The sequence below is a fragment of the Macrotis lagotis genome, chromosome 7 (genome assembly GCF_037893015.1).
Source record: "Macrotis lagotis isolate mMagLag1 chromosome 7, bilby.v1.9.chrom.fasta, whole genome shotgun sequence".
NCBI classification, from domain to species: domain Eukaryota; kingdom Metazoa; phylum Chordata; class Mammalia; order Peramelemorphia; family Peramelidae; genus Macrotis; species Macrotis lagotis.
The window spans coordinates 60123725-60148449 of record NC_133664.1 but is presented as its reverse complement, the minus strand read 5'-3'; the positions used below and the strand labels follow the sequence as shown (position 1 = coordinate 60148449).

Below are 24725 nucleotides of genomic sequence, written 5' to 3'. Positions count from 1 at the left end.
CTGAATTAAAATTCTGACAGTTATTGTTTGTGAGATTCTAGGCAAGTAATTTAATTTCTTTAAGCTTCAGTACTGGAAAACGCTATATATCTTAATTTTCAGAAAACAGAGAAGGCTACAAACTACTGGAAAATGATTTTCACTTGGATTTTTATCCAAATTCTAGAATTTTAAAGGATAGTTATTGAACATCTTGAGAAAGAGTCCTGCCAAAGAACCAGGTTTTATGTTCATGAAGAATAGATCACACTGGAGTGGATTCCCTTTCCTTTTTTTTTTGCAAGGTAAATGGGGTTAAGTGACCTGCCCAAGGCCACACAGCTAGGTAATTATTGTGTCTGAGACCAGATTTAAACGCAGGTACTCCTGACTCCAGGGCAGGTGCTCTATCCACTGTACCACCTAGCCACCCCTTCCTTTTTTTTTTTTTTTTTTTGACAAGGTTACAAATTGGTTAGTCCAGGGAATATTTTAGAAATAGTTACAGAGAATTCAAGAAAGCAATCGACCAACTCTCAACCAACCAATCAATAAACGTTTATTAAGCACCTATTTTGTGACAGGAGATACAAAAAAGAGACAAAAGATCATTCCTGCTCTCAAGTAGCTTATAATAATGGGGGAGATAACAAAGAAACAATTTTCTACAAAGCAGGCTATATATAGGATGAATAGGAAATAATTCACAGATAGAAGGCAACTGGAATTAAGAATTAGGGAAAGCTTCCTGTAGATTTTAGATGGCATTGGAAGTCAGGTGTCAGAGTGAAAGAGGGAGAATATTCCCAACATGGGAGACAGCCAGAGAGAATGTCTGGAATCAAGAGAAGAGGGTTTTATTCTTGGAACATCCAGGAATTTGATCCATGTCACTGGATCAAAAAGTTTGTATTCCAGAGAAAAGTGTAAGGCTGGATATATAGGAAAAAGGTAATTTATGAAAAACTATGAATGCCAAACAGAGCATTTTATATTTGTTTCTGGAAGCCACTAGAGTTTTTTGAGAAGAGAGGTAAAGTGATAAGACTTATGTTCTAGGAAAATCATGGTGGTGGTTAAATGAAGATGGATTGGAGTGGGGAGGGCTTGAGAAAGGCAGACCCATCATCAGGCTACTGCAATAATCAAGGCATGAGACGAAAGGGCCTGCATAAGAGTAGTCAGGTCGATTAGACAATTAGCAATTTAATTTACTTACTTTTCAACAAAGCATTGGATCAGTTTTTTCATTCCATCCTTTTTGACAAGATGAGGAGAGGTTGATTCTACAATAATACACATAGGTGGACTTGAAACTGGCCCAGAAGAAGAGTATTTTTTGGATTGATGCTAACTTAGAAGGAGGTCTCTGGGGGGGGGGGGGTTTCCCAGGTGTTTGACCCTATCATGTTTAAATTTTAATTAAAGACTTACATAAAAGCACATTTATCAAATATATAGATGATACAAGCTTAGAGGAATAGCTAACATGATGGATAGTAGAGAAGCATCCAAAAAGTTGAACAGAAACTAAGAATAATAAATAAAATAAGGAACATTGTATTTAAAAAAAAATCAGCCTAGATTATCATTCATCTGAAAAAGAGCTTAGGGAAACTCCATTATCAATATGAATCAACAAATCACTGGAGCAATATAACCAAACACGTTGATCAGAAGGTGTATTTGGAGGGATAGAGTTCAGGATTGTAAGGTGATAATACTGCTGTATTCTGTCCTAGTCAGACCAAACGCAGAGTCCTGCATTGAGTTCTAGGTCCTCCAGTTTAGGAAGGTCATCAATATGTTGTAGAGCAACCAGAGATGATGAACACACAGGAAAGTGAACGGTTCTGGCAATCACTCTATATGAGGCTGGTGATGTTTAGTCCAGAGAAGATCAAACTTAGGCAGGAAACCTGTGTTCAAGTATTTGAAATGCTGTTATATGGGAATAGGATTAGGCTTGTTATAGCTAGAGCTATGAATAATGGGTGGAAATTATGGAGAAGCAAATCTTGCCTCAATCTAAGGGTAAGTTCCTAACAATTAGAGCCATGTAAATATGGAATGGGTTGCCATGGAAAGTAATAGATAGAGGTCTTCAAGCAAAGCCTGGATGAGCACTTGTCTGATAGGTCCCAAAGGAGTTTCTTCTACAGATATGGGCTGGACTAATTGGTCCCCAAGGTCCCTTCCAACTCAGAGATTCTGTAATTCTTGATAGGACCTGTCATTTTATTATAGAAGATATGATTTGCTGTACATAAAGCCATCTTGTTTGTTCTTTAGATTTTTATGCTCTTATGGGTGACTGAATATTGGTTGCTTAATTGCATTCTACAGGTAAAATGCCATTACAACCAAATCTTTGTACAACAAACCACTTCCAAGTTATTGCTCTTTTGCGCAATATGAAATACAATAAAATTTCAGAAAAACAGAACAATTTGAACACTACCTTGGGGCTTGATCTAAAGATATGCATTCAGAAATAGTTTTTCAGATATTAATATCTGATTTCAAATCCAGTCTTAGACAACTACTAACTGGGGAATCCTGGATATATCACTTCACTTCTGTTTACTTAAATTTCTGTATCTATAAAATGGGGATAATAGCACATATCTCAAAGATAGGTTTTTGGGGTGAAGCATATGAACCACTTTTCAGGATATTGTGTTTAAATAATTGAGGTAGAGGATAGTGTAAGTAGAAGTGTAATTTATAGACCCTTAGAAATCTATTATCCCTTGGGGGACCATGCCTCCCAGATGAAGAGAGGATAGATTCCCACCTTCTTTCATTTGAGTAGAGGCAGCTTTAGTATAAAGGCAAGAGCATAGTCCTAGCCATCTGAGATCCTGACTTTTAAAACCTAATTCTGTTAATTGTGACTTTGGATAAGACAATGCTTCTGAGGTTTCAAGTGATCTCCAAGATTCCTTTCAGCTTTAATTGCTTTGGACCCTTGTGTAGTCCAGGATGAAATTAAGTTATGGCACCATCACAAACTCATCCCTTCAATGAACTGAATCCCCTCTCCAAGATGGGTACCAAGCACAGGTATAGTATATGGGCTGGGGAGAGTCATCCTCTCTTCTCCTGCCTTTCCCAGGGCATGGGTGAGGTACTCATAATCCCTATTGGAGTCTCTGATACCCTTAATAAAGATCTGTCGGAAGGTAACAGGACTCTGAGACCAGTCTTGAATAGACCAGAAACAGTAAGACCAGAATAATTAGTTGCCCTCCTGTCTCCCTTGGGAAAAACAAGAACTTTTTTCCACTATCCTAAGAAAACCTGATACTTTCTATACAGCACTTGTGACCTTTGATATCAATCTTAACCTATATGTTTCAGGTTCCTCAGTTATAAGATGAGGAAATTGGAACAGAATTAGGATTGTAGATTTGATCTTTGGCATTGCTCTTTTTTTTTTTGTGCAAGGCAAATGGGATTAAGTGGCTTGCCCAAGGCCACACAGCTAGGTAATTATTAAATGTCTGAGGCTGGATTTGAACCCGGGTACTCCTGACTCCAGGGCAGGTGCTTTTATCCACTGCACCACCTAGCCGCCCCTTTGGTATTGCTCTTAACCTGAATGCTTCAAATGCCTCAACTGTAAAACAAGGGATTTTGGACAAGGATTTTAGATTTAGAGACTGAAGGGAACTTTAGAGAACTTGTCCAATTCCCTCATTTTACAGATAAGGAAACTGAGACTCAGAGAGATTGTGACTTATTCAAAGTCACAAAGTAGTAATTGGGACAGGTAGGATTTGAATCCAGACCCCCGACTTTAAAACTAGAAGTTTTTCCAGTTTATTACTTGATAATCCCCTTAAGCTCTAAATTATATCCTGGGATGATCATATCTATCTAGGGTTTGATCAGAGGAACATAGTGAAATTGATATTTCTTTGAAGTTGTTGAGTTGTCTTTCTTTTCTTTTCTTTTCTTTTTAGGTTTTTGCAAGGCAGTGGGGTTAAGTGGCTTGCCCAAGGCCACACAGCTAGGTAATTATTAAGTGTCTGAGATCAGATTTGAACCCAGGTACTCCTGACTCCAGGGCCGGTGCTTTATCCATTATGCCACCTAGCTGCCCCTTGTTGAGTTGTTTTTCAACTGTGACTGTGATTTTTTCTGGTGGGGGGGGACTTTCTTGAAGAAAATACAGGAGTGGTTTGCCATTTCCTTTTCCAGTTCATTTTACATTTGAGGAAAGCAAAGCAAGCCGAGGTTTAGTGACTTGCCTAGGATAACCCAGCTAGTAAATGTCTGAGGCCAGATTTGAAATCAGGTCTCCCCCAGTCCAGGGCCGGCACTCTATCCACTCTGCTATCCTGCTGCTCCATCTTTGAAGACCTTTCCTCATAAAAGTTAATAGAATATCTGAGATGACAGAGGACCTCATAGGGTAGAGGCCATACTTTGTCATAGGCATATTTCTACTTCATGAAAGATGATGATGATGATGATGATTGTGCCCTGCTATTTCAGGTTTGAGCCAAAATGCTGGACCTGGAGGCAGGAAGACTGAGTTCAAATCTGGTCTCAGACATTTACTAGCTGTGTGAACCTGGGCAAGTCCCTTAACCTCTATTTGCCTTAATCCACTACAGATGACAAACCACTCTAGTAACTTTGTCAAGAAACCTCATGAGCAGTAGTATCCATGGGATCATGAAGAATTGAACATGAAAGAATAACTGAACAACAGCAGCAGCAGTAACCTGCTGATCCTGGTCCTGCTCTAGCAGGGAAATCAGAGATATAGCGGTCAAGGGGGGGGGGCCAAGGGTCAGGAGAATAGATACATTAGGAGTAAACTTAAAATTAAGTTGATGAATCTTTTTAACTCTTCCCAGAAACTCCTTGTCCTAGAAATGGCAGTCATTGAGAGGCAGAAGAAGAAGAACCAAGAGATGAGCAAGCAGGAATAACAGTGGATTGGCAGCAGTTCTTGGATTTAGTATCCTGGAGAGAGGAGAAGAATTTTCTGGACAACAGAATCAATGTTGATTCCTGCATCCAGTCTCCTAAAGAGAAGAGGAGCGAGCCCATGGCTTTGGATCTAGAGGGTCTAGAGGTTAAGAAGCAAACCTATTCTTCACTATTATCATAGGTTATATCAGTTTTGATGGGAAGTGGGTTGTCTCTTTAGCGATCCCAATTGTAAAAGTTCCTTTCAGGAGTATTTTCAAAGCCAGGTTAGTGTTATAAGTAAGAAGGATGAGGGGTGGTTAGGTGGTGCAGTGGATAGAGCACCGGCCCCAGAGTCAGGAGTACCTGGGTTCAAATCCGGTCTCAGACACTTAATAATGACCTAGCTGTGTGGCCTTGGGCAAGACACTTAACCCCATTTGCCTTGCAAAAATCCAAAAAACAAAAACAAAAACAAAAACAAAAACAAAGTAAGAAGGATGATAAAATTCCCTGGAGGTTAGTGGGGCTCAACAGTGAATAAGGGGTCACCTCCTTTATTAGTTTCAAGTGTATTTCCTTTCAAAAGAATCTCAACAAGAAGAGTCTCTGATAAGGAGGATCATATAAATCCCTGGAGGGGAGAGGAGTGGGATTAAATGAGAGTTGTCCTTGAGAGTGACATGGTCAAGTCCTCTGTGTGTTTTGAATTTTCTGTAAAGTAAAATAAACACAGTCCTATATTTGATATATATTATTAACCTGAATGCTTGTATGGAAGTGAATCCTTTGTTCCCCTTACATGTAGTTCTAGACCCAAAATACTCTGCTGCTTTCAAGATCAATTACCAAAATTCTAATAGTTCAAAGGGAATCTGTGGATAGGGATTAGAAAACACACTAATCTAAATTTCCCTTGTTAGTCTAGCACATTGAAATCTGGAACATAGGCTTTGGAGCCTAGAATTTATAAGCCTTCAATTTATTTATTTATTATAAAGATTTTATTGATTTTGAGTTTTACAATTTTTCCCCTGATCTTACTTCCCTCCCCCCCTTCAATTTATCTATCATCTATCTATCTAGATATCTATCTATCTATCTATCTATCTATTTATTTTTAGGGTTTTGCAAGGCAAATGGGGTTAAGTGGCTTGCCCAAGACCACACAGCTAGGTAATTATTAAGTGTCTGAGGCTGGATTTGAACTCAGGTACTCCTGACTCCAGGGCCAGTGCTTTATCCACTGCACCACCTACCACCCCTTCAATTTAACAAGAATACTTTTGATTAAAAAAAAGAACCAGAAATAAAATGAGACAATTAAAAATGTTATATGAAAAAGACCCTAGTTTTCCTAGCTATACGTGGATTGAAGTCTAAAAAGGGATCATGAAACCTCTTGTTTCTTTTAAGTGTCTGTATTTGTCAGTGCTAAACAGGTCAACGTTGGACCCCAGTGTGAGGGACAGTCAGAGCTAAAGTTGCCTGGGCTTTGAGTTAAACAGGCTGGGCTGCTGCCTGGCTACTTTGTTCACGAAGCCTTCCTTGAGAGGAGTTCTATCAGCAAAGTCACAGGTAAAGGATTGGCACATCATACTAATGATAATGAGTCCTCTGCCAAAAAGACAAGAAAGAAAAAGGAAAGGGAGAAGATGCATACCAAAGCCACAAAGATACCTATACAGAGAACAAACACATAACCCAGATGTCCTACTCCAGTGAGTGTTTGTTTCTCTGATTGGTGTTCTTCATAAAGTTGGCATTTTAATAGCCCCCATAAGCCTGGAGTTAACACTTCATTGAGGTGAATGGGGGCTTGTGGGTGGTACAGCTCTGGAGTTTGCTGGGACCATTGTTTACCCTGAGACTGTTTTCTGCAAGGCTGAATTAACACAAAGGCCGTCCTTTCACCATGGAAAGTGTTGGGAACTTAATTAAAGAAATGGGATGCAAGACTTTGGCAAAGAAGGGAAAAAAGAGAAGGATGGTGGTGGTGGTGGTGGTGGTGATCTGGAAATCACATCATTTTTAAACTATGATTTCCTGGGGGATTTCCTGCATGAGTTGATTATAGAAGCCTTTTCTCAGGACATTTTGTCTTTTCTATTGTCTTTTCCCCCCCTGATTATCTAACATTCACTAAAAATGTGCTAGGTGTTGAGAACACAGAGGGAGACCTGGAGCTTGGCCAGGGAGCTGCAAATCCAGAGAAGTCAGACATAATTAAGACATCAAAGGACCCAGTCAGATATAGAAGTAACATCAGGTCACCATCCATAACCAAAAGAATATGTAGTTTGACTTGACAAAGTGAAGCAGTTACTAGATAATTTGGACAAAAAGAAATATTTGTTATTCATGGGAGCCAGGTCCACTAAGTTTACTCTTATAATCTGCTCCTGTGTTTACTTATGATTTTCTGGGTGACTTAGATAAGTTATTAAAAAAAACCCTAAACTTCCACTTGCTAATTTACAGAAAGGAACAAATGAAGAAAATCTCTAAAAAATTCTTTCATTTTCTTTTAAGGAAATGAAAAGGATTGTTTCTATATAAATGACTGGTGTTGTCAAGGAAGTACTGAATAATTTTTAAAAAATTCACATAAAAAGCCAAAAGGTTTGAAAATAACTTAAAAAGAGGGAGTTTGGCTGCTATTGAGGGCTGAATCTGGAGTTGGGAAGTCCTGGATTCAAATCCTATATGTCTGGTACTTTATAGCTGTGAGATCATGAGAAAGTCATTTAAAATGAGGGTAATGATGCCTACCTTCTAGGGTTGCTTTATCTATAGATAAAGATATATCCATATAGTTATCAGTTACTATTTTATCCCAAACACTTTCACATATATGATTTCATTTGCTTGTCATAATCATCCTGTGATATAGGCAATGATTATCCTCCTTAGGCAGTTAGATGGCACCATGGAGTCAGGAAACCTGAGTTATGACTTTAGAGGTATGATCCTGGAAAAGTTATTTAATTTCTCTTTGCTTCAGTTTCCTTGTATGAGAAGTGGATATAACAGTAGTACCTTTCTCCCAGGATTATTGTGAGGATCAAATAAGATAATATTTATAGAACTGCTTTGCAAAGTGATTGGTATATAGATAATAAATGCTTATTCTTTTCATTTCCTCCTCAGTTTATTGGTGAGGAAACCATCTCAGAAAGAAAAAAGCAAATGACTCTTTCAGGGTCACCTAGTTAGTTGTAGTCTGGTCCCTGAGGAATGTCTTGGAACTTCAAGTTCAATGGAATTTCCACTTGACCATGATGATGATGATGCTAATGATAAATCTTTGATGGATCTGTGCTTTTATTGATATTGGGTATTCTACGTAACAGTGAAGATCATGACCCATTTATTCCCTCTCATCTCTTTGACTCTTGCCCATTTTCTCCTGGTAAATACTGTACAGAAGTTTCACTCAGTATCTTGGGGACCTTCTTGATGTTGCCTAGTATCAAGGGGACCCAAAGACCTTCCACTGGTTACTGGTTATTTTTACATCATAACTAGCCCTTCTTTTCTAGCCCCTGTGATACTATCTTCTGTTTGCTTTTCCTGAACAATTCTTGGCTGGGCTTATGGCATGTTCTACTCATGCTCAACCTGAATGTCAGGAGCAACAGGCCCCGCCACAATAGACTGGTCTAGTTTTCCTCTAAAAGTTTATGATCCTGTTCTAGAGACTTAATTTGTCTAGCAGAATAAGATCCGAAACATCCATGTAGCTTTCTGGCCAACTTAGTACAAACGTTCAGTTAATGAGAAATCCTCAGGCTTACACAGTTCTGACCAAATGTGTCACCATGGCAAAGGCAACAAGGAGACTGAGCCCAATTGAATCAATGCTGTATCCTTGTTGAATATCTTTTCCATGCCATTGGTAAGTAAACCTCCTTTTGTTAAATGCTGGATGGTCTTTGAATATCTCATTTTTTCCCTCCCAATCATGAACCTGAAACCCCCATGTCCAAACAGCTCGAATCAGACCTGGCCAAATAACATACTTGCTATATACCCTTTAAATGACCTTTTAATTCTTTTACACTGTGATTTTCTGTGACTCACAGTTAACATCACTGGGAGAGTATTGATAATTGCCAACACATACGCTGCTTTTTGAATAGCTTTCTTTGACCCTCCTGGGTGTGGTGTGAGGGGCAGACCAAGGTCAGGGGCTGTAGCTGAAAGCTTTCCATGCATAGATTATAAAGCCAAACAGACCAGTATGGTTTGGGCAGGTTGATTTACAGTAGAAATGTCAAATCTAATCAGAGATCAGAAGGAAGAGACAGATTGAGGCAACAGGGACTGATCTCAGAGCAGCTGATACGAGGCAACCTGTAAGCTAGGGTCAGAGTCAAGAGATTGAGAATAATAGATGATCAGTAACATAGGATCCAAAATGACAAAAACTGGAAATATCTAAGGCTGGGCAAGAATTCAAGAAGCTGGGAGAAAGTCCAACCAATTTTGAGCTCATATAAAGGTCTATGTTTCCAATTTGACTAATAAGTAAGGAAGAAGGAAAGGACCAGTTTCCTTTTGAGCCCTAGTGTTTGGGGTTCACCTCATACTCTTTGTTTTTCTGAAGGTGTTTTATTTGTAAAGGTTCCATTCACCTTTGGAGTCCCCATGTTTATGTAGCTGTTTGTGTAACTGACCATTTTGTGCAAAGTAGGTGGTGCAGGTGTTAAATTGAGGTTCAAAGAGACTTAATTTAATAATTAAATTAAATGAAATAAATATTCATTAAATACTTAATATATAGGCAAAGTCTAGTTAGGTTCTAGGGCAACACACTTTTTTCTGAACATAAACAGAAAAAAAAAGATAATTTGAAGAAAAAAAGTTCATCTAACAAGGTGGGAGGAAAGGGAATCAGAAAAGTCTCCCAAGGTAATGCTTGAGTTGATCTGAAGAAATCTAAATCTTCTAAGGAACAAAGGTGAGGACTGAGAGATATCTGAACTAACTACAAAGGATATGAAATTCTAAGTAGAGGAGTTTATATTTATTTGATTCTAGTGGTAATAAGAGAACCACTTAAGCAAATGGAACCATGAAATGATGTGTTAGATTTGTCTATGCTTGGGAAGATTATTCTGACCATCATATGAGGGCTAAATTGCAAAGAAGAGCCAGTATGTGGCAGAATCTGAAATCAGATGTTTTAATTCTGGAACACAAAATGCTGTCTTTATGTTGCTAATCATTAAACCAAAGAGAAGGTAACCCCAGCTAGGGTGGTGAAGTAGATAGAGTCAGGAAAACCTGAGTTCATATCTGACCTCAGATACTACTACCTGTGTGATTATGGACAAATCATTTAACCACAGTTTCCTCATCTTTAAAATGAGTATGATGATCATAAATAGAATGCATTTACCCCAAATACCTTCACTTGGTTGCAAGGACCAAATAAGATAATTGTAAAGCACTCAGCAAAGAGCCTGACACAAGATAGATGCTTAATAAACACTTGCTCTCTCCATTCAGTTTAGTTTGTGGCCCCTGGGTGTATTTGGGCATTAATCTTTTGAAGCCTTTCTCTGAAGAAATGTAGAATGTAAATTCCTTGAGGGCAGAGGAAAATTTCATTTTTTTTGGCTTAAATTCACAGCAACTAATTAATAATCCTTGGGATTAATAAAAGTATTGACTGAAATGGAGACTTGGAGATCTTGGTCTTAGATTCACTCCTGATCCTTTCAAGTTGAATGATCCATCTGCAGCTGGTTGAGGAGGGTATTGATAGAAGCTTGGGAGGGGAAGGGAATGAGGACTTTTGATGAAAATAAATTCTTTTACTGAATTTTAAATTTTTTTATAGTACTTGTAGGAACATACTCAGAAACTCTCTCTCTCTCTCTCTCTCTCTCTCTCTCTCTCTCTCTCTCTGTATGTATACAGTAGTAGAATCTAGGATTCCAAATTTAATTTGTTCATCATGTGATTTGTTCATATTGCAAAGCAAATTTTCCCATAGGAAATAATGTAAGGTCGCTACCACATTCTAAAAAATATTCATATGAAATAATTATTTATAATTTTAAATAATTTTTTTGTCTCTAATGCACCTAAAATACAATAGTAATGATCAGAATACAATATAAAACAAAAATAAAACAAATTTACCTGTACTTTAGCTTTGAGAAGAGTCATGGCTAACATTGAGAACATCAGAGATTTCAGTCTTAGAAGTGTTCTCTCTTATACTGCCTTCACTTATTTTTTCATTTTTAAGAGTCTCTTTCATGTTTTGACTCATTGTTTTTTTTTTTTTACATTTACTTCTGACTGTATCTAACCACACTCGTTTTTGACGTTTTTTTCAGAGTCATGGAAATGTGACATTGCATTATAGTTAAAAATATTTGTGGCTCTCATTACTACAGCTTTATTTGATGATTATTTTTTTTAGGTTTTTACAAGGCAAATGGGGTTAAGTGGCTTGCCCAAGGCCACACAGCTAGGTCATTATTAAGTTGTCTGAGACTGGATTTGAACCCAGGTACTCCTGACTCCAGGGCCAGTGCTTTATCCACTGCGCCACCTAGCCGCCCCTTGATGATTGTTTTTCAACAAAATTTTGCACTTTTCCCCACATTTGATAAACCTCTTTAATCTCATGTGATGTGAGCACAGCACACCACTATCTTAATCTCATTGGACCTGAGGGATTCCTCCAACCTCTCAACCTCCTCAGATAAAATGTCCTCTGCAGCCTCTTGGTGTCACTCCTAATGCAGACCCATCAGTTAGTCCATTGTCAGCTCCTGGCTCTTGAAGTCTTCAACATCCACCTCCAGTCCTCATGTCTTGCCCAGAGACAGGATTTTATGGATGACCAATTCCTTTCCAGGAACAAACCTTCAGTCGCATTCAAGAATGCAGTCGGGCCATAGTTTTTGCCAAGCAAAATTGAGTGTTCTCTTGGGGATTGCATCCCAGACTTTGTCAATGATCTTGAGACAACCAACAAGTGGAAATGGTCCTTCCAAAACTCTCAGAGGGTAAGGTTAGTCCCTTTGATCACCTTGAAGTGTTGTGGAAATAAAGCTTTTATATAAAGCTTCTTATGGTTCAAGATGACCTGTTGATGCATGGGCTGGAGTAGTGGTGTTGGGAGAAAGAAATTTGATCATAATGAACTTGAATTCCTCAAATAGGTCCTCTTTAAGGCTGGGAGGATGGGCAGGAGCATTGTCTATAACAGCAAGACTGAGTAGCCGACTATTTTCTTGAAGGAGGACCAAAGACTGTATTGACTCCTTCTACAAGTAAGATCTGAGTGACTCATGCCTTGCTATTTCACCTCCACATAACATTTAACTGATTCTTGTGCACTTTACCCTTCTTGAATGCTTGGGCATTCTTGGAATAATTCATAGGCAGGGGCACGATTTTTAAATCCCCACTTGTATTAGCACAGAACAAGAGAGTTAGATGGTCTTTCATGGGCTTGTGCCCAGGCATTACAGTCTCTTCTGCTGTAATGTATGTTCTCTTAGGCATCTTTTCCCACAAAAGTCCCCTCTCTTCACAATTAAAAACTTTCTGTATCAGATAATGCTCAGAAATTACAAACTTCAAATTTACTGATGAAGGTCTCCCCTGCCTTAGCATCTGAGGCTTGCTGCTTCACTTTTTTTGAATTATAAAGATTTTATTTGAGTTTTACAACCTTTCCCCCGATCTTTCCTCTGTCCCCCACCCCCACAGAATACAATCTGCCAGTCTCTACATTGTTTCCATGGTACACATTGATCCAAATTGAATGTGATGAGAGAGAAATCATATTCCCTAGGAAGAAACATAAAGTATAAGAGATCTTGCTGCTTCACCTACCTTACAGCATTATGGATGCCACTTTTCTTTTTGAAATGATCAAACCCTTGGCTAGCCTTGAAACTTTTCTTCCTTTGGCTGACTTGTGCCTGGCATCTTTGAAACAAGATAGGCATGCAATGCCCTTGTCTTCTTACAAAAAATGTCCTCAATTATGGTAGGGACAGCTAGTTGGTGCAGTGGATAGAGTACTGGTCTTGGATTCAGGAGGATTGGAGTTCAAATCTGATCTCAGACACTTGCCACTTACTAGCTGTGTGACCTTAGACAAGCCACTTCACCCTGACTGCCTCACATCCAGGGCCATCTCCAGTTATCCTGATTCCTATCTGGTCACTGGACCCAGATGGCTCTGGAAGAAAGTGAGGCTGATGACCTAGCACAGCACCTGCTCCACTCAAATCCAATTCACGTGCTTGTCATGGCATCACCTCCCTGATGTTGTGGTCTTCTTTGAAAATGAAGGACAAACATTAGAATGGTATCACCTGCTAACTACTTCTTGTTGCTACACACAAGAAGTAACTTTTCAACATCTTCTAGAACTTACAGCCATTGCTTTGATATTCTTGTGACTTCTTTCCCTTTATCTACACTTTTATTTCATCCTTCTTCAAAATGGTGCAGATTGTAGATGCAGACTGGTTATAAAACCATGAAAGGTCTGTCACATGCACTCCACGTCAGGCTTCTCAATAATTTCTTTTTTCACTATCATAAAGGTCTCCTTCTTCTTTGTACCATCCTTTTCAATCTGTTTCTTCACTGGGGCCAAGGTTACAAATATTGTTGTACATTGCAGTCTCTATCATACAATTTTACACAAAATATACATGAAAGCATTTGTAATGGTACTGTTAAACATGAATGATGCTGCCTTCATGAAGGGTTAACACTGAATGGGACTGACTGGGTGGTATACCTACCTAAAGTTCTTTTTCTTTGACATTTGAAAGCAAAACAAAACCATTGCCCTAGTTGAGTGTCATCCCTTTGCAAACTATTTAAGTCAAACATGATGTCCATACTGCAATTTTTTATTTGTCCTGAAAGACAAAGTTTATGAAAAATGTTTCCTTGTCCAGAGAAGCACACATAAACCAGGTTACTCAGAAACTGAGATCCTACTGTCTATTTCTGCTACTTTGTATAGGAGCAGCATAAAAAAGAAGGACTAGACTCAAGTCAGAACACTCGAGTTTGAATTCTATCTCTGAAGCTTGCTGCCTGTGTAAACTTGGGCAAGAAGCTCACTGGGCCTCCATTTTCCTATCTGTGCAATGGGAACATTGGACTAGATGACCCCAAGGTCCATTCTAGCTCTCTATCTGTTATCTTGTCATACTTTGATTAGCAAGTTCACTGGGAACACTATTTAGACAAAATGAAGAGGGTTAGGAAGAATCTACTTTCCCTTCCTAATGGCTTGGTGATGGTGATTGTTTTGAAAGAGGTGGAACCTTTGTCTTTCTTTTTTACTTGTCCTTTCCTATTAAAGAGGACCACACTGACCAACCAAGTGTTTGGTCGAGTGAACTGCACAATTATGTTAATTATAGTGAAGGATATGCTGTGCAAGGTAACCTTCTCACTTGTCTTTACCAGAATCTTCCACCTCATAACCTGATTGATAGGGAGCAGGACTACTGGAGATGATCTGACTGCTGGGCAAGTCTTGACTTTAAATTGGTTTCACTTCCTTCCATATCAGCGAGGCACCGCAGCACGTCATCAAAGTTGATCAAGCACCAGCATGTGACATCTGGTGCCAGAATGGGGCAACCCAATATATCCTAACCTGCCTCTCAGTGGATTAATCGTCAGTCTGACTAGGAGAGGACTGTGACTCTTTCCTCTCTTTCAAACATTTCAGTGGCTCCCTATTTTCTCTCAGCTTATACAAACTTCATTGTTTTAGCATTTACAGATCTTCACAATCTGGCTTGAACCCATTTTGGGGGACTTATGTCTTCTCATAGGCACATTGCATTTCAGGTAAAGTTGCTTACTTGCTGTTCCAAGTGCATGTCATTTCCTCTCAGATATCTGCACCACTACGAATTACTTTTATTTACTATGTATGTATTTAATATTTACTTACTTTTTGGTGTTCTTCACAAATACTGACAAGAAAGAATTTTCTAATTTACAAGGTACCCAAAAGAGATGATAGGGCAGCTAAGTGGTGTGGTGGATAGAGCACCAAGTCTAGAGTCAGGAAAACCAGAGTTCTAATCTGACCTCAGATACTAGCTATATGATCCTGAACAAGTCACTTAGCTCTTTTTGCCTCAGTTTCCTCAACTTTGAAATGAACTGGAGAAGGAAATGGCAAATGATTCTAATATCTTTGCTAAGAAAACCATAAATGGGGTTGTGTAGTATTGGAAACAGCTGAAAATGACTGAATGACAAAAAAAGAGATGATTTCATATGAAGCTGTTATTCCTTTTTACTTATTTTTTAAAAGCTGTTTTGCATTGACCATGATAGTATCTGCCCAATGTGTAAATACTTCTGAATTTCCCTCTGCTCTCTTTTGTCTGTAAAAGCCTAGCCTTGTAACAAATAAGTTAAGTAACAAATAAGTTTTTGCAGTGAAGCAAAAGAAACCTGTATATTGGTCATGTTTGAGAATGTATACTCTTTGTTCTGTGCTAGTCCAACAGTTCTCAAACATTTTGGTCTCATGACTCCATATTCTTTACATATTTGAGGACTGCCACCACCCCATAACTTATCAATTTTACCACATTACAAATGAAAAACTTCTTAGAATTATTATGAAAGTGGATTTGACCTTGTGAACTGCCTTGAAAGGGGTCTTGAGGGTTTTGAGGCCTTACTTTGGAAACTCCTCTGGTCCATCACTTTTTCTGGCAAGAGATCTAAAGCATGCTGCTGCTGTCTTCAATCTTCTGGAATTATGATTGGTCTTTGCAACAGTCATAATTCTTAAGTTTCTCTTGTAATATGTGGTCTTTTTTATAAGTTGTTTTCAGTTTTTACTTCTTTTGGTCTATATTTTCACCCATTAGACTATAAGCTCCTTGAGGGCAAGGTAGTGTTTTAGTTTTTTAATATATATATTTTTTATATTTATTTTCTTTTAGGCCCAGCATCTAGAATAGAGTCCGAGACAGAGGAAATGCTTAGTAAATGTGTGATGAACTGAATTTTTTGAGGAAGGTACTATGTGCCTCTTCTCAAGGAAAGTAAGGGAGAAAATGACATTCCAAAGTGTAACAGGAAAAATATCCACATTTTGATATGGGGTGACTAGCATGGTGGGTAGAGTGTTAGGCTTGATGACAGAAAAATTCCAATCCAAATTCTGCCTCAGACATTTCCACATGTTTTATCCTAGGCAAGTCACTAAGCCTCTATCTGCCTCAATTTTCTCATCTGCAGAAGGAGGATGATATAGTATCTATCTTCCAGGGTTATTGTGAGGCTTTAAGGAGATACTGATTAGCAATAATCTATAAATATTAGTGATGATCACCCCTGTTATTTCTCACTCTGGTGAAAGAAGTTTATGATAGTATCCTGTGCTAGAGCCAGTGCTTTTTGTTAATAGAAATATCACCAGATGTATTCGTACTCATATAGAGGAAGGGAATGAAATAAACATTAATATAGAATTTTCTATGTTTCATACACCATGCTGAGTACTTTAATAAAAACAAATATTACCTTATCTGTTCTTCACAAGCAACCTTGGAAGGTAAGTAATATTTTTAAATTTTCATTTTATAGTTGAGGAAACTGAGACAGTCTTTGCTGAGTGACTTGGCCAGGATCACACAACTAGTAAGTATCTAAGGATGGATTTAAACTCAGAAGTTTAGGATTTGTGTACTTACAAATAATCAAACATCAAATTTCAATACTCCCTCCCTTTTGAAGTGTTCTCTGTCTCTGTGTCCTTGTAGTCCTCATGTCTATATTCATATTCAGGAACAGTTGGAACTTGGTACCCTTCCATAATCACAGGTCATCTAATCTTACCTCTTTATTTGACAGACAAAAAAATAGAAGACCTAGGAAGGCTCAGTGACTTGCAAGATTTAGCTATAATAAAACCTTTTGGGGTGTTAGGGAGAGGGGTAGATTTGGAATCTTTCCCTCTCCAAGCTAAAAGAATTCATAAGGGTGTTTGACTGGAGAACTGAATAATGCCTGTAATAACTTTTTGAGTTCCCTAGAAACAAGTCATCACCTTCAAATTAAGACAATTTATTACTTGCATTTTAATTGTGATATTTTAAGATTATATTTGTTTTCTTTGCTTCCTGGATTACAAACATGTTGATAGAATGTTAAGACAGAAATCTCTGAAAGGTAAAACAAGTTTTAAATTTTTGTTCCAAAAACTACATTTGAATTTTGTTTCAAATATTCTGTTTTATGTAAGAAATACCATTCTTTAAATTGAGGTAGTTTGTAACTGAAGCTGCCATTTAGTTTGAAGTTACTAAGGGTAATCAGTTACTTGGGGCTAATATGTAATTTTTCTATTGTATGCAATATAATTTAAATATGCTCACAGCCTGAGAGTTGGTAGGAGGAGAAAATGGAATAAAAGAGAAAGCTTCCAAAATAGTGCTTTTATTCCAGTAGCATTACATAGCTACTTAGTAATTTCTCTCTTCACTGCCTCCTCCTCCTCCCTCCCTCCCCACACATTTCCCAAAGAGAAAGGGAGTTAGGAGAAAGAAAGTATGTATTATTAGCTTTTTAAGGGATAAGTAGCCTTGGTTTTAATGTTAAGGTAGTTCAGAAAAATAAAACAAAACTTGGGAATGAATTTTAGGCAATAATTTAAACTTCAAGATAACCTGACAAAAGCAAAAGTTAAGGTTAGTGAGAAAGGTACCAAATTGTATCATAGTGGATTTTCTTTGCAACTTTTTTCTTGAGAATTTCAATTTTGAAATCAAAGATTGACTAGTTTAAGCTATTTTGTTAAAGTTCTGTATTTTTTTTTTAAATAAATGAAGGGTAGAAAATTCCTGATTAGTAATCTCTGGCATGAGAGAACCTCATCTCAGGCAAAACATGGGTTTGGTAGGTAAGACTGAGATTGGATCACTCTGCCACCTAGTGGTTGTGTAGTAAAATTGCAAGGTTGATGATGATGATGATGGTGGTGGTGATGATGGTGGTAGTGGTGGTGGTGGTGGTAGTAATGGGTTCTCTCTGCAAACCTAGGGATAAGTATTAATAGCAGATCTAGTCCACAAGCAGTGGAACAAAGTCTGATACATTGTACAGAATTTATTTTTGGCATAGGAGATAAAAAGATTAACAGTATCACTGTATTTTTTTTTAAAGATTACCTGTCTAAAAGAATTAAGACTGCCTTCAATGTAAGAGGATGGGAAATAAATCAGACAGGGTCCCTTTAATATTAGGATAGATTTTTGTCCAATCTGAAGTTCATCATTAAAACTGGAGCTCCTTGAAATCAGGGGCTGTTTTTGATGTTCTTCCTTCCTTCCTTCCTTCCTTCCTTCCTTCCTTCCTTCCTTCCTTCCTTCCTTCCTTCCTTCCTTCCTTCCTTCCCTTCTTTCTTTCTTCTCCTCCCCTCCCCCTCCTCCTCCCCCTCCCCTCCCTTTCCTCCTCCTCCTCCTCCTCCTTCTGGATTGACTGACTGTTGGAGGTAATAGGCAGCCCAGTTTTATCAGCGGATATCTACCTCTCTTCTCCCTCTGCTGGGAGAACTTAACATTTTATAAGGGTCTTTCTTAAACATTATTTTAATTCTGATAACAGAAAGAAGTAAGACTGGGGGAAACTTACTAAGTTTCACAGTTAATAAAGGGTAGAGCTAGGCCCATTCTCCCTAATGAATTTACGGAATTTACTGAATTTATGGAAGCTGGTTGTGTGAAGGGTCACTTGAACATTTTCTCATATGCCATAGTCCTATGTGGGATGACTTCTGCATGGATGTCTTATCCTTTGAAGAATGTTAGGAATCTATTAATGAAAAGAAAGTTCTTATTTTTCTTTTATGTGCAATTCTTATTCCCTGCTCTTACTTTGACATATTTATAGTCACTTTTGGTTGTTATATTGGCAATGAACTTCTAATTTAATTAAACCATCTTAGATTTTCCTTAAATTTCATTGTTAAAGTTCTGGTATTAAGTAAATAGTATAATAATATCTGTTCCCTTCCATAGGTTTAGAGCTGTTGTTTTAGTTGGTTTCAGTCATGTCTGACTCTTTGTGACTCCATTTGGGGTTTTCTTGGTAAAGATATTGGAGTGGTTTGCCATTCCTTTTTCTGATAAGGAAGTTGAGGCAAACGGTTATGACTTGCTCAGGATCACACAGCTAGTAATGGTTGGTTTAGAGTAGGTAATCAGAAGGGCAGCCTGGTGGAGCAGGACACCAAATTTGAAATCAGGTGAATGGAATTAGAGTCTTGGCTCTGTAACTTTGGGAAGACATTTATATCTCTCAATCTCTTTTTCTTTATCTCATCTATAAAATGAGGTTAGACTAGATTGTTTCAAAGCCCCCAGCTCTACCCTCTATTAGCTGTGAGACCTTGTAAGTTCCCCCCAGCCCTACTTCTTGCACAGGTCTATTGTCAGAATTGAAATAACGTTTAAGAAAGAGCCTGGTTCTAGTCAAATGTTAAGTGTTGTAGTCATGTGCTGACGCGATTAGTGAGGCTCTGAACTTCAAACATAAATCCCTTTGAACTAGTCAAATCTATAGTCCATTAATATTTGGAAAGCAATTTCTTACAGGTGGTGCATCTTCCAAGATGTAACTGAACTCAGGATTGAGGATGGTATGGTTTGAGTCCACAATGACTGGAAGACAGAACAGCTCTAGCATTGGCTCCCAATTGAGTTGCTAAGGTAGCTTTGGGGAAGAAAATTAATCTCTCTGTGACCTACCTGTAAAATAGAAATAAATCATCTGGTAATGAGATTTAGTCTTGGTAATCTTGGGTTTCCTAGAAGCACTATGCAAGATGGAGATCTAAAGAATGAGCACTTTTGGGGCGGCTAGGTGGCGCAGTGGATAGAGCACTGGCCAGTCAGGAGTACCTGAGCTCAAATCCACCTCAGACACTTAATAATTACTTAGCCGTGTGGCCTTGGGCAAGCCACTTAAACTCCACTGCCTAGCAAAAAATCTAAAAAAAAAAAAAAAGAATGAGCACTTCCGACTTAGAGCCCCTTATAGAAACTCCATTGCCTCCCCTTGCCTTTCCTACCTTTGCCTTTCTCCCTTGGACCCCGCTGTTACTGCTCCTCTCACACCCCTCCTCAAATTATATTTACTTTGTGGGGCTGCTGGGAAGGGAAGTTAGTTTTTTTAGGTTTTTGCAAAGCAAATGGGGTTAAGTGACTTGCCCAAGGCCACACGGCTAGGTAATTGTTAAGTGTCTGAGGTCGAATTTGAACTCAGTTACTCCTGACTCCAGGGCCAGAGCTCTATTCACTTCACCACCTAGCCACCTGGGGAAGTTTGTCTTAATTAGAAGGGGAAAACTGAAGGATCATGGGAGGCAGAAACTGAGGGGAGTTGGAGGTAAAGCCTGGAGCTCCAGACAGAGGGAAAAGGTCCCTTAGGGTGCTAATATCCACCAGAGCCATTGGCTAGCTGATTGCAAGCCAAGGGCACTATCCTGAATTGAATACAGTCATGACCAATTGGAGTCTTTTCTGGTGTCCTGACACATTTAAAAAGAGACTAGCTTTGATAGAATTTTGCAATTTCCCCCACTGTTGTTATCACTGGGGACTGGTGAATTTATACACTCTCCACTCCTTTACCTCATAGTGAATGACATTGCCTACTCTCTTACTTCTTTTAAACTTTACTTGCTTTAGTTAAACATGAATAATATATATTAGATTGCTTTCTGTTAGGGGGAGAGGGGAGGGAAGAGAGGGAGAAAAATGTGAAAGTCAAAACCTTATAAAAATGATAGTTGAAACTATTTTTGCATGTAATGGAAAATAAATAAACAATACATAAATTTAAAAAACCCTTTATTTGCTCGATGTATTTTAATAATGAACTTTGACTCTAGATAATAGTAAGCTGATTTTTATTGCACTGAGTGTTTGCTGTAAAGGCATAGAAGACAAATTGGAGAAAGGAAAAAAAGGAACCCATAGTCCTAGTCTTAATCACAGTAACTCTCTGTCTCTCTCTCAAAAAGATGCTTCATTTATATACATATATTTATACATGTAGTATAGATATAGATAGAGATCCATATATATATCAGCTGGGTGGCCCAGTGAATAGAGTGCTCTGCCCAGAATCAGTAAGGTTCATCTTCCTGAGTTCAAATTCAGCCTCACACTTTACTAGTTGTGTGACCTTGGACAAGTCACTTAATTCTGTTTGCCTCAGTTTCCTCTTAAATAAAATAAGCAGACTACTCCAGTGTCTTTCCCAAGAAAAGCCTAACTGGAATCACAAAGAGTCAGACACAACTGAAATGAATGAACAGTAACAATAACTATCTACATACATGTATATAAACATCTTTTTATAAAAGCTACTTACATATATGCACACGATATTTCGCTAATAGAATGTAGGATCTCTGAGGAAAGGAATGGCTTCATTTTTTATTATTGTATCTTTAGAGTCCAACCAGTGGATTTTAGCGGATACTTAATAAATGCTTAATAATGGACTGACCAGGATGTTTCCTATGGAAATTAGAAATTGCTTATCTAACAAATATCTTTGAAATGGAAACACAGTTGGTGGTTCTTTGTGACTATTAAATACAGTAAATAACCCATTCAAATTAGCGCCCTATGCTTTTCCCTGCAGGGGTCAAGGCATGATGGAAAATGTAACTGCAGGACTAAATTTTGACAAATAGGGTGGCAAGCTTTAAGGAATTCTCTTTACAAACCATTTACTCTGCTCATACTCTGTTGCTGAGTGGAAAGCCTGTGTTTACACCAAATCTCCGTTTCCATGAATAGCAGACTGGTGGAAGTAATGGTGGGTGGTACCCTAGGGAAACTGGTTTGGCCCAGCAAGATGATGTTTTGGTTAACCACGGCTGTGGCAGTCACTCCAGTCTATTGTAGCTTTGTAAGAGAAGACCTTTGTCTAAGGTATAATAGAGACACTGCATTTATTCACGCTAACTGGTTACTTGCCACAGCTGCTTATTTGGAGGCAAAACCTACTCTAGCAGTTAGTCCTTTGGAAGAGTTTCAATCCTCTGCAGGGAGTAGGGGAGGATATGGAGCAGTGAGTAGAAGGAAGGGTGGAATCCATCCAGGGATTGGCCTTGGAGACAGCAGGGCAGTTCAGGAAAGAAAGGAAAGGGAGGGAAGGGGAAGGCTCTGGGGAATGCAGCCTCAGTAGGAATCTGACTGTCTTTGAGACCCCGGCTATTTTCAGATTCATTTCCCATGTGGAACCAGGTGCTCTTCTCCTGTTTTCCAGCTTCTTCTTTTCTACTTCTCCTCCCACCAACAGCTGGGAGGATTTGGTCTGGGCAATCCAGGATCTTAAGAAGGTCATGACTTGAAGCTTGATCAATGGAGCCATTTGAACTAATGAACCTGCTTCATGTCCAGTTTTATGGAGGGCAATACTTCTGTAATCTTTGGCCCATGTAGGCAGTGGATATTGGAGAAGTTGGGCAAACCAGGGCTGGAAAAATTTAACATATTTATATTGATTTCAGCTTAAGATGATAGTTTCTTCCCACAGAAGCTTCACTTAAAAAGAAAGAAATAAAGAAATCAAACATTAGTCATCATTCCTTGAAGAGAAATTTAAGAATCACATTCTGACAAGATAATTATTTATTATTTGTTTTCGAAGTCTCTGTGAAAAAAGCTTGACATCTTTTTATAAGTCCTAGAAAGTTTGAAGAGAATCAAAGTCATGTGCATAATACAGAGAGGCAAAAAGAGCAGTACCCTTGCTCTCTCTTTGCATCACCCTTATTGACTGGCAGAAATATTGTTCAGTATTAGAATAGCCAGTGACTATTTCATGTGGTTGTTAGTTTAGCCAGCGAGAAATAGGGATGCAGTAATGTCTTAGCTTGCTAGCTATTTCTTCTCTTTTCCCTCTACCTTACTCTTAATTAAATTAAGAAAAAGGTTTTGGGTGGCATTCTGAGAATATAAATTCAGGGTTGCTGCAATGGAAATGCAGAAGCAATAGTGGATGCCACTGAATCCTTAGACTAGGGTTTGGTGTCTCTTTTAACTAAATACAAAGTGACCAAGGGGCAGTGGATAGAGTGCTGGGAAATTCATCTTCCTGAGTACAAATCCAATCTCAGACACCTACTAGCTATGTGACCCCAGGAAAGTCACTTAAACCCTCAGTTTCCTCATCAGTAAAATGAACTAGAAAAGAAAATGGTCAATCATTCTAGCATCTTTGCCAAGAAACCAAGAAAAATGGAATCCTAAAGAGTCTGATATAACAGGGAAAATAATTACTAAGTATACAGTTGAAAAGATATCTAGCTTGGTTTGAAATTGATTTTGGAATGTAAGTCCCAATACATATAGCATGTATGTATATAGGCACAGATGGATCTGTAATGCATATACTTATAGTTAATAGTATATATAGTATATATTTGCCTATTTATGTATATATATGTTCCCTTCTCCCCGTTCCTTTTCCCATTCCATCTTTATAAGTAATTTCCTAGGAACCCAGAATCATACAGAGGACAGAAGCCTTAGAAGCCATTAAAAACAATTCCCCTTATTTTCAGATGAGGAAACTGAACTTTACTTGTCATCGCTATACCTGTCTCTTTCACTTTTACTATTTCTGGTATCCATAGGGACCTACATTTTAGGAAGGACTTTGAAAAACTAGAGACCATCTGGGGTCTGTGAAGTTCTTTTTTTTAAATTAAATTTTAAAAATTTAAAAAAATATTTTCAGTTTCAAATTTTCTCCTTTCCTTTACCTCCTTCCCCAGCCATTGAAAAGGCAAAAAATGCAATATCCATTATACATGTAAAACAATGCAAAACATGTTTTCACATTAGCTATGCTGAGGAAAAATACCAACCCCTTCAAAAATTGGTATTTCATCTTTGCACAGGGACCATGCTAATTTTCTCTGAATCATTCCGATTTTAATATATGTTCTGCTGAAGTGAGCACATGTGAAATGGTTTAAAATATTTTGGTAATATATTTCTATAGAATTGGTTTTCTTTGTAAACATGTATTTTATCTTATGCATTTTAAAACATTCTGAGAAGGGATCATAGATTTCACTAGACTGCCAATGTCACAGAAATGGTTAAGAACCCTTGAGCAAAAGGAGGATGAACAGAATGGTGAAGGGCCCTGACATTTGAGGATTAGTTGAAGGAATCACAGATGTTTAGGCTGGAAAAGAGAAGACTCAAGAGAAACATGATAGCTACTTCCTCCAAACATTTAAGGGCTATCATTCAAAGAAATAGTAAAATTTATTTATTCACTAATTCTTTTGTCTGTACATTTATTTATTTGCTTAGACTTGGGCCCAGAATCAGGAGCAGTAACGAGAATTATAGAAGCAGATTTGGACTTGATATAAAGGAAAACTTTCAAACAAGGAGACTTATCCCATTGTGAAAGGGGCTGCCTTTAGAGGTAATGGATTTCCCATCACTGGAGGACTGGATGACCATTTGTCACATTGTATGTTGTAGAAGTCATTCCTACTTCAGACAGGGCTTAGATTAGATGAGAGCTTTAAGGGCCCTTCCTCCTCTGGCATTCTGTGACTCACAGAAGGGTTGAGGTCACTTAAATTCTGGAGAGTGGTTTGCAATCAGGACTGATTTTGTTGGTTAGATGAAGGATATCATAGCCATGTATAGACTTTTGTCAGGCCTTTTCAAAGAGGATACTAGACTATTTCCCTTTCTTGTCCTTTCAGAAGGAATCTGAGAAGGGACAGCCCTGTG

The 24725-nt window shown here is 38.2% G+C and overlaps 1 long non-coding RNA gene and 1 other non-coding gene across 3 annotated transcripts in view; one reads left to right on the top strand and one right to left on the bottom strand.

The window, feature by feature from the left end:
* LOC141493685 (uncharacterized) overlaps positions 1 to 24725 on the top strand; it is a 46496-nt gene that overhangs the window by 5750 nt on the left and 16021 nt on the right. For both annotated transcript variants that reach the window (XR_012470288.1, XR_012470287.1), the window contains exon 2: positions 4851 to 5071. This is a non-coding gene — a long non-coding RNA (uncharacterized LOC141493685). The remainder of the gene's footprint in view (positions 1 to 4850; positions 5072 to 24725) is intronic.
* LOC141494647 (U6 spliceosomal RNA) lies at positions 23822 to 23928 on the bottom strand. The gene has a single exon (XR_012470534.1). It is a non-coding gene; the product is annotated as a U6 spliceosomal RNA (small nuclear RNA).